The sequence below is a fragment of the Balaenoptera musculus genome, chromosome 7 (assembly GCF_009873245.2).
Source record: "Balaenoptera musculus isolate JJ_BM4_2016_0621 chromosome 7, mBalMus1.pri.v3, whole genome shotgun sequence".
Lineage (NCBI taxonomy): Eukaryota > Metazoa > Chordata > Mammalia > Artiodactyla > Balaenopteridae > Balaenoptera > Balaenoptera musculus.
In genome coordinates, this window is record NC_045791.1 from 5,668,988 (window position 1) to 5,683,285 (window position 14,298).

A 14,298-nucleotide genomic window follows, 5' to 3' on the forward strand; every position below is an offset into this window, starting at 1 on the left:
TCTCATTGCAGTGGCTTCTCTTGTTGCAGAGCATGGGCTCTAGGCACATGGGCTTCAGTAGTTGCGGCACATGGGCTCAGTAATAGTGGCTCGTGGGCTCTAGAGCGCAGGCTCAGTAGTTGTGGCTCACGGGCTTAGTTGCTCCGCGGCATGTGGGATCTTCCCGGACCAGGGCTCGAACCCGTGTCCCCTGCACTGGCAGGTGGATTCCCAACCACTGCACCACCAGAGAAGCCAATCCCATCTACTCATTTTTGATCTTTGATGTACAGATACTATGAGAGTATAATGTGGACCTCGTATACCTAGAACACGATGATGTATGGCCTTTTAGTCATTGCAGGGCCAAAGTGACATGGGAGAGCATAGGGGCTGTAGGAAATGAGACTCCTCCTCACCTTGGTGGTTAAGTAAATCCTGGAATTTGCTGTTACGGGAGTGATGTGTGGACATGTCTACCATCATGTGTCGCATAGTGGGGCCTGAGTAAGTGGTGGCAATTAACACTGTGCGTGTTTTTCTTTTTTCCAAATGTTTATTTAGTTTTTGGCCGCAGCATGTGGCATGTGGGATCTTAGTTCCCCGACCAGGGATTGAACCTGTGCCCCTGCAGTGGAAGCACAGAGTCCTAACCACTGGACCGCCAGGGAAGTCCTTGTGCGTGTTAATATACATATCATATTTCCACAGGCTTTAGTTGGATGACTTTACCTCCTAAGATTCACAGGATACCCAAGAGCCATTTTAATCTGCCCTGATGTAATTTCCTGCTGAGTTTCCTAAAATGTCCAGGCTGAGATGCAGGCCAGAGAGGCCAGAATTGGCTCTTGTTGGCAGTGAATAGACAGGAAAAGCTTCCATAAAACATAAAACTGCCATTAGCTTACATTTTCTAAGGTCACTGTGTTTGGCACGATGGTCTTGTCACAGCCATTACCAGCAATGAGCTTAATGCATGGACGAAGCAGCTGCACCTGCAGATGATTTCCTTGAAGGTAGATTGTGAACAGCGTTTCTTGGAAAGCTTCACTTTCTAGAGCAACGTTGAAAGCTTCAACCAATAAAAGCTTAGGGGTTCATGGCCATTGGAGAATCTGTATCTCAAGCTGCCTGCACGTCCATGGTGCAGACTGCAGTAGTGTGAGGGCTTTGCATGCAAGGTTTCCCAGTCATCACGTAACGGAAGAATCAGGGGCTTCCCTGGTGGCACAGTGGTTAAGAATACGCCTGCCCAGGCAGGGGACGTGAGTTCAAGCCCTGGTCCAGGAAGATCCCACATGCCGCGGAGCAACTAAGCCCGTGCACCACAACAACTACTGAGCCTGCGCTCTAGAGCCCGTGAGCCACAACTACTGAGCCCGCGTGCCACAACAACTACTGAAGCCCACGTGCCACAACAACTACTGAAGCCCACGTGCCACAACAACTACTGAGCCTGCGCTCTAGAGCCCATGAGCCGCAACTACTGAGCCTGCGTGCCACAACTACTGAAGCCCGTGTGTCTAGAGCCTGTGTTCCACAACAAGAGAAGCCACTGTAAGGAGAAGCCTGTGCACCACAACAAAGAGTAGCCCCCACTTGCCGCAACTAGAGAAAGCCTGTGCACAGCAGCGAAGACCCAACACAGGCAGATAAAATAAATAAATAAATAAATTTATTTTTTTTAAAAAAAAATTGTATTCTATCACAAGTTAATCACTAAAGGGGTGTGGCCTAAAAGCTTAAATTATACATAATGGCCCATCTCTGGGAACCTTGCCTCCCAGGTAATGAGCGTTAATCTAAAATATCTTTATTTAGATATTAAATAAAGGAAACATCCCAACCAGGTCCACCTGTGAATGACTGCAGGAAAGAAGAAACACATCCCCTCTGGAGACTGACCAGAACCAGGAAATGTTTGACTTTACTCCCTCCCCTTTTAGTATAAAACAAGCCTGAATTCTAACTTAGTCAAGGTGGTTCTTTGGGACACGAGTCCATCATCTTCTTGGTCTGCTGGCTTTCCAAGTAAAGTCACCATTCCTTGCCCCAATGAGTTGAATCTCGATTTATTTTCCTGTTGTACAGCAAGCAGCATGAGCTTGGACTTGATAACAATCACCATCATGCTTACTGCTTACTGAGCGCAACTGTGTGTGCACAGGTAGAGCGCCAGGACAGGGCCTTTATGTATGTCATTTAACCGTGGCAGCTCACCTGTTGGGCAGTTATCAATCAGAGGAGAAAGCTAAGGCTCAGAGAGGTCAAGTGACCTGCTTGGTAGGTGGAGGAGCTAAATGCAAACCACAAATCTGTGCACTTTGCTCTGTGAACATCCTACTCTTTTTTTTTTTTTTTTAAATTTAATTAATTTATTTATTTATTTATGGCTGTGTTGGGTCTTCGTTTCTGTGCGAGGGCTTTCTCTAGTTGCGGCAAGCGGGGACCACTCTTCATCACGATGCGCGGGCCTCTCACTATCGCGGCCTCTCTTATTGCGGAGCACAGGCTCCAGACGCGCAGGCTCAGTAGTTGTGGCTCACGGGCCTAGTTGCTCCGTGGCATGTGGGATCTTCCCAGACCAGGGCTCGAACCCGTGTCCCCTGCATTAGCAGGCAGATTCTCAACCACTGCGCCACCAGGGAAGCCCCATCCTACTCTTTGTCATGGACTGGTGATCCATTCCTCACCCACTTTGGTCATTTGCATATTCACCTGGCCTTTCATCTAAGGAGCAGAGCTGGCACATAAACTCTAACAAGTGTGTCCTGTGTGCTAAAAATTGTCAGGTGCCTTACATATGTGATCTCTTAATCTTCACAGTTCTAAGAGGATTTGAACTTCTTAGTTGAATAGTGTCAATTTTTAAAAATTATTTATTTATTTATTTTGGCTGTGCCAGGTCTTAGTTGTGGCACATGGGACCTTTGTTGCGGCATGGGGGATCTTTAGTTGGGGCATGCGGACTTCTTAGTTGTGGCACGCGTGCGGGATTTAGTTCCCCGACCAGGGCTCGAACCTGGGCCCCCTGCATTGGGAGTGCAGAGTCTTACCCACTGGACCACCAGGGAAGTCCCTGTCATTTGTTTTTAAACTGTATTTTTTTAATAAATTTATTTATTTTATTTGTTTATTTTTGGCTGCATTGGGTCTTCATTGCTGCGCGCGGGCTTTTCTCTAGTTGCGGAGAGAGGGGACTACTCTTCATTGCGGTGCTTGTGCTTCTCATTGCGGTGGCTTCTCTTGTTGTGGAGCTTGGACTCTAGGCACGCGGGCTTCAGTAGTTGTGGCCCATGGGCTCAGTAGTTGCGGCATGCAGGCTCTAGAGCTCAGGCTCAGTAGTTGTGGCACACGGGCTTAGTTGCTCTGCGGCATGCAGGATCTTCCCAGACCAGGGGTTGAACCCATGTCCCCTGCCTTGGCAGGCGGATTCTTAACCACTGTGCCACCAGGGAAGTCCCTCATTTATTTTTTAAGTAGCAAGTCCATACAGAAAAGTACATAAATCCTAAGTAAACAGCCCAGTGGACTTTCACAAAATGAACACACCTGTGTGATCACAGCTGATCAAGAAACAAAACAGTGTGTCTTCCCTTCCTCCCTCCTGCCCATCCACCCTCTCTCTGGTTAACACATGTATCTCTATGCAGCTCACATGAGGATTTTTTTTAAATAAATTTATTTATTTATTCATTTTTCACTGCATTGGGTCTTCGTTGCTGCACGTGGGTTTCCTCTAGTTGTGGCGAGCAGGGGTTGCTCTTCGTTGTGCTGCATGGACTTCTCATTGTGGTGGCTTCTCTTGTTGTAGAGCATGGGCTCTAGGCATGCAGGCCCCAGCAGCTGTGGCACGCGAGCTCGGTAGTTGTGGCTCTCAGGCTCTAGAGTGCAGGCTCAGTAGTTGTGGCACATGGGCTTAGTCGCTCCACGGCATGTGGGATCTTCCTGGACCAGGGCTCGAACCTGTGTCCCCTGCATTGGCAGGCGGATTCTTAACCACTGCGCCACCAGGGAAGCCCGATGACTTTTTGTTTTCTTTGGCCATGCTGTGCGGCTTACGGGATCTTAGTTCCCAACCAGGGACTGAACCCGGGTGCCCAGCAGCGGAAGCTCAGAGCCCTAACCACTGGACCTCCAGGGAATTCCCTCACATGAAGATCTTCGTGTCTGATTTGGAGAAGGTTGCAAATAATTAATGAAACAGCATTTTTTTAAAATACAGGTTTTATATTCTATAAACTCAGAAAGAAATTGATAAGCCAGGCCTCGCCTGTCACATGGGACTAAGTTCAAAGTGAAAGGCACAGATCATAATTTCAAATCGGAACCTTTGGTAAATGTCCTACAACTTTTTTTTTAATAAATTAATTAATGTATTTGGCTGCGTGGGGTCTTAGTTGAGGCACACAGGATCTTTCGTTGTGACACGTGGGCTCCCTAGTTGTGGCGCACGGGCTCTAGAGTGCTCAGTAGTCGCGGTGCTCGGGCCTAGTTGTCCTGCGGCACGTGGGATCCAAGTTCCCCGACCGGGGATCAAACCCGCATCTCCCGCACTGGCGGTCGGATTCTCAACCACTGGACCACCAGAGAAGTCCCCTACAACTTTTACTAGAATACGCTGAATGTTCCACATTGCAAGGCATTTCAGCAATACTTATTTTAAATCAACATTTCTTCTACAGGTACCAAGCATCTGATATGTACTAGATACACGAGTAGGCCTGCCCACCCAGGCTCCTTCCCCACAGATGTCTCCTTTTGGAGCCAGAGAAAAGGCCACCTGTACCTGTGGTTCTGAAACCAACCCTCAGACACTCTCTGACACCAGCTAGACGTCCAACAATTCAAGTCAATCCAGTTCTGACCCTAACTACCCAGGTTAGCGGCAGACCCCGCTGGTGTAAGAAGTCAGTTCCACAAGACCTAACCCAGCCCCCGTTTCAGATGCCAATTGCAGGTCCTGGGGGGCCACCCCTACTTCTGACAGACCAGCTGCAGATCAGGGGTTCCCCCAGCCCCTCCTCAGTTTCAATACTCACTAGAATGACTCACAGAACTCAGGAAAACACTTTACTCATGTTTACTGGCTTATTATAAAGGATACATCTCAGGAACAGCCAAATGGAAGAGTTGCAGAGGGCAAGGCGTGGGAGACGGGATGCGGAGCTTCCACGAACAGATTTTGGAGGGACACAAACATTCAGTCCATGGCACCTCTTCTATTGTAATTTATTTTTAAACATCACTTCCTTCACAATTATTTGAAAAGGTGTTTAGTTCAGACATCTTGAGGCAGTTCCTGCTTCCTGCCAAGGTTCCTGAAATATCTCACAAAAGTGTCACTTTGTGATGAGAATTTGGGAGTAATTTTCTGCCAAAATTGTTGAAGTCTCTGGGTCCTAATGATAAAGTTGGCTAATACAGCTTGTTATAATACCGTAGTGTGAAATCTGGGACCAGTACAAAGTTTCCTGTAGGGGAGGTGGATTGATTTTGAGCTCAGAGGATTGGTGGGTTACTTGTACCTTACCTGGGCCCCATCTCCTCAATGTCTCACTCTTCTTGCTAAAAATCAGGATCAGCTCAGGAATTCCCTGGCGGTCCAGAGGTTAGGACTCTGCGTTTTCACTGCCGAGGGCACGGGTTCTATCCCTGGTCTGGGAATTAACATCCTGCAAGCCTCGCAGTGCGTCCAAAAAATAAACAAATAAAATTGAAAATTAAGAAAAGAAAATCAGGGGGCCGTTGCACCCTCCCGTGGACCTGTCCCAGGGAGGGTGCAATGGCCAGCCCCTCGGATAGACAGGACCAATAACCAGGCCTCTGGAGCCTGCCGTTTCCTCGGCACCGGCTGAGAGAAGTGAAGGCTAACAAAGAAGGACCAGTTTCCTTGCAGCTGCTAAAACCACGTTCGTGTCGCTTCTCCGGTGAAGTCTGGAGTGTGAGAAATTGTGGCCTCTCCTGGGTCAGCATCACCCCACATACACACTCCAGTCCTGGCTCTCGGGGACGGAAGAAGCATTACACCTTGCCTGTTTGTTACCCGTCTTTTGAGTCTTTACTCTTTAGAGCCAATCCTGGCTCCACTGATGGAAGTGGAAATTTATTCCTTAATGAGACTGATACAAAACAGGGTCAGAAAACGGGGTGACAGCTCCTGCAAAAATCTTCTGATTTCTTTAGAATCTTCCGTTTCTGTGAGGATGGAAGATGGAGCTCGGGGGACGCACAATAATTCTTCCCTAACGTACTCTTCTTTCCTGCGGACTTGAGGATTTCAGCTACCCTCGCGTTCAGGCAGAGGCATTTTTGTTGTCTCGTGCCATGTGACCTGTTCCAGGGACACTTTATATTTTGCCTATTCTTTTAATAGAAGACATCATTTATTGGCACACATAAGTGATGAGTCTGGGGGCAGCTTTACCTCCAGGCATGGACTGTGTCAGAGGCTCAGATGATACAATCAGCCTGGTTTCTTCCCAGCTCCTCCAGGTCATGAGCTACAAGGTGGCAAGACCCCAGCTGGCAGTGCCAGGAGAAAGGCAAGCCGCCACTCTTGCTCGGCAACTGCCTTTGGCCTGAATTAGATCATGGGGTCAGGCCTGACCACTCACTGGGACGAGGAGGATGAGATGCCAGGCCTAGTTCCATCCTGACCTTGCAGTGAAGCTGGAAGCTGAGCCGACCTGAAGGCTGGGCTGAAGTGTGGTAAAGGTGTGCTCCTTGGGGTCTCAGAGCCCACGGCCCCCAGGTCCTGAGCCTCAAGCTCCCTCTGGGCAGGGCTGGTCAGCCAGAGTTTGTTCATTTTTACGACTGAGCAGTATTCTAGATTTAGGCTAGTGCAAATAAAGCTGCTATGACAATAGTAGAAGGGTTTTTGTGAGGACATAACTTTTTACATCTCTAGAATAAATGTCTACTGCTGCAGTTGTCAGATCATATGGTAAGTATGTGTTTAGCTTTTAAGAAACTGCCGAACTATTTCCAAAGTGGTCGTACCATTTTACATTGCCGTCCTCACCAGCATTTTGTATAAGCACTACTTTTTTTTTTTTTTTTTTAGCACTACTTTTTATTTCAGCTCCTCTGATAGGTGTGTAAGCACATCCCAGGGTGGGGACTTTGCTGGCGGTCCAGTGGTTAAGATGCTTCCACCGCAGGGGGCAAGGGTTAGATCCCCCCCTCTGGGGACTGAGATCCCACATGCCGTGGCTAGTGTGGTCTTAATTCGCCCAGTGGCCAGTGATACTGAACATCTTTTCATGTGCTTATTTTCCTTCCGTATATCCTCTTCAGTGAAAAGTTTATTCATACATTTTGCCCATTTCCTAATTGGAGTGTATGTTTTTTACAGTGAAGTTTTGAGAGTTCTTTATATATTCTAGGTATGAGTCCTTTATTGGATATGTGATCTGCAAATATTTTCTCCCATTCTGTAGCTTGTCTTTTTGTCCTCTTTGAGAGGGTCTTTCACGGAGAAAATGTTTCTATGAAACCAACTTATCATTTTTTTCTTTTATGGATGATGCTTCTGGTTTTCATGTCTGAGAACTGTTCACCAAGCCTTAGATCTTGAAGATTTTCTGCTGTTTGCTTCTTCTAAAAGTTTTAGCATTTTACACTTTAAAGTCTGTGATCCATTTTGAGTTAATATCAGGTAAAACAGCCTTAATATCAGGTACAAGTTGCGACGTTAAGCCAAGATTCTTTTTTTTTTTTCTTTTCATATTTTTTGTTTTGTTTTGTTTGCCTAAGGATATCTAATTACTCCGGCACCATTTGTTGAAAAGACTCTCTTTTCCTCCACTGAACTGCTTTCTCACTTTTTTGTCAGAAGCCAGTTGGCAATACTGGATAACCAGTAGGTGATCTCTGCCTTCTCTATTCTGTAATCTATGTGTTGGTCCCTCAGCCAATACCACAGTCTCTCTTTTTTTTTTTCTTCCAGTTTTATTGACAAATAATGGACATACATCACTGTATTAGTTTAAGGTGTACTGCATGATGGTTTGATTTACATATATTGTGAAATGATGACCACAATAGGTTCAGCTAACATCCATCACCTCATATAGATACAATAAAAGAAAAGAAAAAAGAAATTCTCTTTGTGATGAGAACTCTTAGGACTTACTCTTTTTTTTTTTTAAACATTTTTTTAAAATTTATTTATTTTATTTATTTATTTTTGGCTGCGTTGGGTCTTCGTTGCTGTGTGCGGGCTTTCTCTAGTTGTGGAGAGCGGGGGCTACTCTTTGTTGCAGTGCGCGGGCTTCTCATTGCGGTGGCTTCTCTTGTTGCAGAGCATGGGCTCTAGGTGCGTGGGCTTCAGTAGTTGTGGCACGTGGACTCAGCAGTTGTGGCTCGCGGGCTCTAGAGCGCAGGCTCAGTAGTTGTGGCACACGGGCTCAGTTGCTCCGCGGCATGTGGGATCTTCCCGGCCCAGGGCTCAAACCCGTGTTCCCTGCATTGGCAGGCGGATTCTTAACGACTGCGCCACCAGGGAAGCCCAGGACTTACTCTTAACAATGTTCCTTTATATCATACATACATATAGTGTTAACTATAGTCATCGTGTTGTGCATTATATCCCCAATACTATGTGTCTTATAGCTGGACGCTTGTGCTTTTTGACCACATTCTTCCAATTCCCCCTCCTCCCACACTCCTGCCTCTGGTAATCACAAGTCTGATCTATTTTTCTATGAGCTTTTTTGTTTGTTTGTTTTTAGAGTTCACATGTAGGGGAAAACTCAGTTCTGATGGGGGGGGATTTTGAAGCCCTCTCTCTGAGTAGGCAAGAGATAGGAATATGTAGAGGAGATCTTGTATCTAAATCAGGCTGCCGGCAGAAGCTGCGCTATTGTTGTCCTGTCAAGGTGCGGAGTCAAAAATACGTCTGTGTTTAGAGGCTGAAAATACCATATTCACTCCCAACCAACACGGGGAATAGGTGGGCCCGGGGTGTGCCCACTTGTGCACACGTCTGTCCTCTCCTGCCTCCCTGAGCAGAGATGCTCTGTTCCCCTCCCCATCCTTGGCCTCCTTTACTGTTCTCCCTGCATCCTCCTTCCTACAGCATTGTGTAATTTGGAAGAAAAATAATCACGCATTGAGATGTCTGGGCTCTCTCTTTCTCTGGAGAAACGTGTGCCAGGGTCCTGAGGCTCTAAAGCTTAGGAACTGTTTCTTCATCAGTTAAGATCCCTGCCCTGAGAAGTAAGAAAATATTTATGGCCTTTGAAATTCACTCATGTATCCACTCTTTTGGACGAACACATTTGTGTCCAGTGCTGTAGCGATGTGGTACTTCATGCTTTGACATGTTCAGCACACCAGCTGCGTAGCTTCAGCTGGAAAGGCTGCATGAATTCTGCTGGGCAGTGAGGGACAGGGGTCAGTGAGCAAGGGTTCGTGACGCTTTCAGGCATACTGAGCTGCTTTTACTCTGCCTCGGTGTGCACCCTCAGTGACTGAATGTTTTCTATCCCTCTGTGTCTGTTCAGTGATTTCCGTTCAACGTGGTTACTTCTGCTTTCCCTGAGCAAACCCCAAGCTAATTGCAATCTTCCTGAGCACAAATCAGTCTCTTGGCTTGTGGCTTCTCACCAGCTCCTTCCTTCTGGGTCCCCGTCTCCTACCTTTACTTTTGTATTTGTTAGATGTTAACTGTTTATTCAGTCTCATTTTCCCCCATCATGTCTGCATGTAAAGATCTCCTAACAGAACAGTGAAGGAAAAAAAGATGGTAGTCTTCAATTGCTCTCATTTGTTTCCATCTCTGAGAAACACAAAGTAATTATATTAAGAGACTCCTTGTAACACTTGTAACGCATTGACTTTTGGAATGTGTCCCACTGACCTCAGGGCGAAGAAGGGAAAGTATATCTGACCTCTGGCCCTTTCCTTCCCCTCCTGTGTACCTAAGCACTGCAGCTTTAGGAGCTAGAAGTTCAGGAAAGTCAGCAAGCCCTAAGGTGCTAGACAGTTCAGGACGGTGCCAGCTTTCAGCATTACTGGGATAAGGCCCCAAACGTCTAAGGTTTCAACACAAACCTGAAGGAACTGCTACTGGCATATTCTCAGAAAAACCAGAGGGCAGTCTTATTTTGGTGGAAACTTGAAGCGATGGCTGTACCATTATTTACCTACTATTGTTTAGGCCAAGCCTGCCTTTCTCTATTCTGTTCTGCGATGATAGGACTGGAGTCTATAAAAACTACATTTCCCAGACGCCCTTGCTGTCTGATTTCTTTTCAGGTTCTGCCAATGGGAGGCGCTGGTGGGAGACCGGAAGGTGGCAGGGGAGATGAGCATCCCTTCTCATCATCTTCAGCTACTGTCAAAGGCCCGAGCACCAGCTGCAACCGTCTCTCAATCCAGCACCAGCTGGTGGTGGCCCATCCCTTTGGTTTGAAACGCCTATAGTATTTCAAAGGAAAGTTTCTATTTCCTGGATCTTAACTGATAGGATACTCATTACCAGGATTAGGGGTTACTTCCTACCTCCTGGAGCACATGTGAGTTTCTAATGCCTCTGAGGTACTTGCCACTTCCTGCTCCTCAGTCTGTGCAGCAAGATGTCATGAATGTAACGGATCAGTGTGATGTTCTGTGGAATGTCAGGAAGATTAAGTTCTCTGCTGGCATGATGACGACAGTGAGGAGAGGTGACATAACCCTGAGGCTAGACAAGTGAAGATGTATTGCTGACTTACCTCCTTCCCGACTGGGTCCTGACGGATACAATAGCCATTTTTAGGATTTGCCATTTAAGGATGAACTACACTGAGGTTGCCAAAAAAAAAAAAAAAAAAAAAACCCAGGAGATTTTGTAAAAAAATCTTAAATCGCTAGACTTGTAGAAGGGGACAAGATTGTTTTAAAATAATGCTGGAGAGACAAATTGTGGCATATTCATTCAGTATGTATTGAATGGCATAGTAGTCTATGCAGCAAAGAAAAATAGTGAACTACAGCTGCACAGAACCAAAGTGATGAATTCCTAGCACATAATGTTGAGCAAAAGAAACTAGACACAAAAGAATCCATACTGTACGAGGCCATTTCTCTGACATTCAGGAGCAAGCAAAACCATTCCATGATGATAGCAGTCAGAATAATGGTTATCTTTTGAAGGGAGATTAATACCTGGGCGGAGGCTCATGGAAGCATTCTGGGCTGCTGGAAATTTCTACGTCTTAATTTGTATGGCAGTTACACATATGTATACTAATGGAAGAATTCGCCGAGCTGTACACTTAAGAGTCGCGCATTCTACATGTGTATCTCTCAATAAAAACCAGTACAAAATTCTCAGTACAGACTAGACATTAAAAGTATTTATAAAATAAATGGATGTGTGACTTGAGCTTTCCAACTTGGTTTCATTTATTCCACCAATAATGCTAGTAGAAGCTTAGAAACTTTTTGATGAATTGTGTACCCAAGTGACATACAAAGTCTAAAAACACATCTTCTCAGAGTAATATGGTTTAACTCTACCACAAACAAAATACTGTGAGTCTTATCAGTTTATTTAAACTACACATTTCTGAAATACTCACGTAGACATTTGTATATACAGATAAAGATTTATTTTAATCAGGTAAGTATTCATCTTCTCTTTTAATTGTCCAAATGGACTTATCCTGTAGAGGATACACAGGAGACAGGCACTCTTGTGGAGGCCAGAGCACAGAGGCAGACTTTGTATCTCCTACCAAGACCAGACTCATGTCAGTCTGGAAAATGGGACAAATGAAATCTATAACACCTATCAATATATCCTGTGAAATCTAATTTCATTGCCACAGGCTGGTAAATGCCCTTGGTGCATGAATGCATTGCCCATCCAAGGTGCACATCCAAAAGAATGTATATGTTTGGTGTGCAGGCTTATTTCATGCTTATTCAACACCCTACTAATGAGGCTCACAGTTATGTAGCATTTTTTGACATGCTAACCTTATCATAGCTTTATATGTATAAACTTATTTAAATCTCATAACGACTCTGAGTTAGGGACTGCTACAATCCCCATTTTACTGACATACGAACTTGCCCTCGGGTCACAGGTATTCATGGCAGGGCTGGAATTTGAACGATGCAGTCTGATTCCATTCTTTCTCTTTTTTTTTTTTTTTTTTTATAAGTTTATTTATTTATTTATTTTTGGCTGCACTGGGTCTTCGTTGTTGGGTCTTCGTTGCTGCACGTGGGCTTTCTCTAGTTGTGTGGCTACTCTTTGTTGTGGTGCGTGGGCTTCTCATTGCAGTGGCTTCTCTTGTTGCAGAGCTCAGGCTCTAGGCACGCAGGCTTCAGTAGCTGTGGCACGCAGGCTCAGTAGTTGTGGCGTATGGGCTTAGTTGCTCCGCGGCATGTGGGCTCTTCCTGGACCAGGGCTCGAACCCGTGTCCCCTGCATTGGCAGGCGGATTCTTAACCACTGGCGCCACCAGGGAAACCCTTCCATTACCATATATTCTTAAGCATTCAAGGTAAGAAATGATGGAAAGCTATGCTTCAGGGAGGCAGATGATTTGTTTTGGGGTATCTTGATAGAGTGGCACAGCTATATCACAGCAGATTGGGGTGACATTTCAGGACCATGCAGAGCGCTTGAGCCACTTAGCTTTCCTGCAGTTCCCCTTTCCCAATTGTATTATTTTCCCACTGCTTGCTGTCTTTCTTCTTCACTTAATCATTCAGGCTACGCATAATTATTGTATGTCTACTATGTACCAGGCTTCTGTATTATGTGCAGAAAATGAGAAAATAAGACCCAGCCCCTTCCATATTTATGGCATAAATTGCCCTCATTTCTTTCTCTTGTTCCTAAGTTCACTCTGTTTATTTTTTGCACCGGTTCACTGTTGCTTGCTGATGTGAGGTGACCCCAAAGTGACTTTTTAAAGTCCTGACCCTTTGCCTTTTGGCGTCAGTAAACAACAGCAGCAGTGTGTGGGTCCCACTTCTCAGTAAAATGCCGTTTGACAGCTCAAGGCAAGGTTTGTTTTTGTTTTGAGAGTATTTCAAATCCAACTTGGTTCCATCATTTACCTCCTGGCAGCCTGATAACCAGGGAGCAATAACTCCCTTATCTGTGGGCTGTTTAATGACAACATAGTACCACCCTGGGAGCAATAGCCTAAGGCCCTTTTCCAGATGCCATGTTTTAAGACTTTCAGCTGGAAAGACCTTCACTACGTGAAATTTATTCTGATTATTTAAAGTCAGGATTTGGTCTTCTAATTCAGAAACAAACATGAACTCTGGCTTGCTGCCTCCTGCATTTCTGGCTCTAGGCCATGTGATCATCTAATTTGTAGTTTTTGAGGCCGACAGAGGTTAGAAACCGGCCAATGTGGGCCTCAACAGCAGATAAGCTCATCAAGACTGTGACAGGAATTATGAAGACTGCTATAGATGGCTTTAAAAAAAATCGACCTCCCGTTCTGGAAGGCATCATTGTCTCTTTCTTCCACTGCTGTGCTTTGCCAGGTTCTCTGTGAGTCCCAGGTCCAAGAGGCACCAATCACTCTCGGTGTTTGCTGCCTACAGGTAATTATGCTGAAAGTCTTGTCGTAGTAGATCTTATTATGCTTTAGTACATTATGCATTCCAGAGCAGAAGGGTTTTGCTGGAAAGCTTCACTGTTAGATATGATTTGCATTTTTTACTAGGTACTTTTCTTTGCTCCTTGAAGACAAACACGTTAAGGATTCCTTTGTGCATAAACAAAACTGTGGGGTTGCGTGTGTGTTCTTAACAAGACTGGCAATACTTCAAAATAGGGCATGCCTTTACTGCAGGGCCTAAACGGTTTGTTTGGAGTGGTTAGGGTGAGGGAGCAGGGCAGAAATAAAAGACTTTTAGGGCAAATCCGTCTGTAATTAAAATAAAAACGCTAAGTCGTCAAATCAAATAGCAAGTATTTGAAAGTAAAATGATTTACTCCTAATTTTTAAAAACTGGGGTTTTTTGTAGTGCTGTGTTTGAGGCTCTTGCCCTGCTATAGTGCTAAGAAATGGGTTTAGTCGACCTATTGAATTAAGCCTGTACTGTGGGTAATTCCACCTGAGTCGTCTCCAGGCTGGGGACGCACGGGGTCAAGTCAGAGAGGTGGGCTCCTGGCACCACCCGGGTGTAGTCTGCCCCTTCCCGTCCACGAGGAGGCTGGCCTGGAGGCCGAGCCTGGAACACCTCCCCGCGGGCCGGGCCGGAACCAGTGGGTCAGCTGCATTTAAAGCTGGTCTGAGCTGCGCCTTCCTGGCTGCTTTCGAAGGCTGCGGCCCGGTCGGGGGAAGCGACGCGA

At 45.8% G+C, this 14,298-nt stretch overlaps 1 non-coding gene across 1 annotated transcript; it reads right to left on the minus strand.

Annotated features, from left to right (window-relative positions):
- Positions 1-2,980: 2,980 nt before the first annotated feature.
- On the minus strand, positions 2,981-3,053 carry TRNAG-CCC. The gene has a single exon. It is a non-coding gene; the product is annotated as a tRNA-Gly (tRNA).
- Between the last annotated feature and the right edge of the window lie 11,245 nt (positions 3,054-14,298).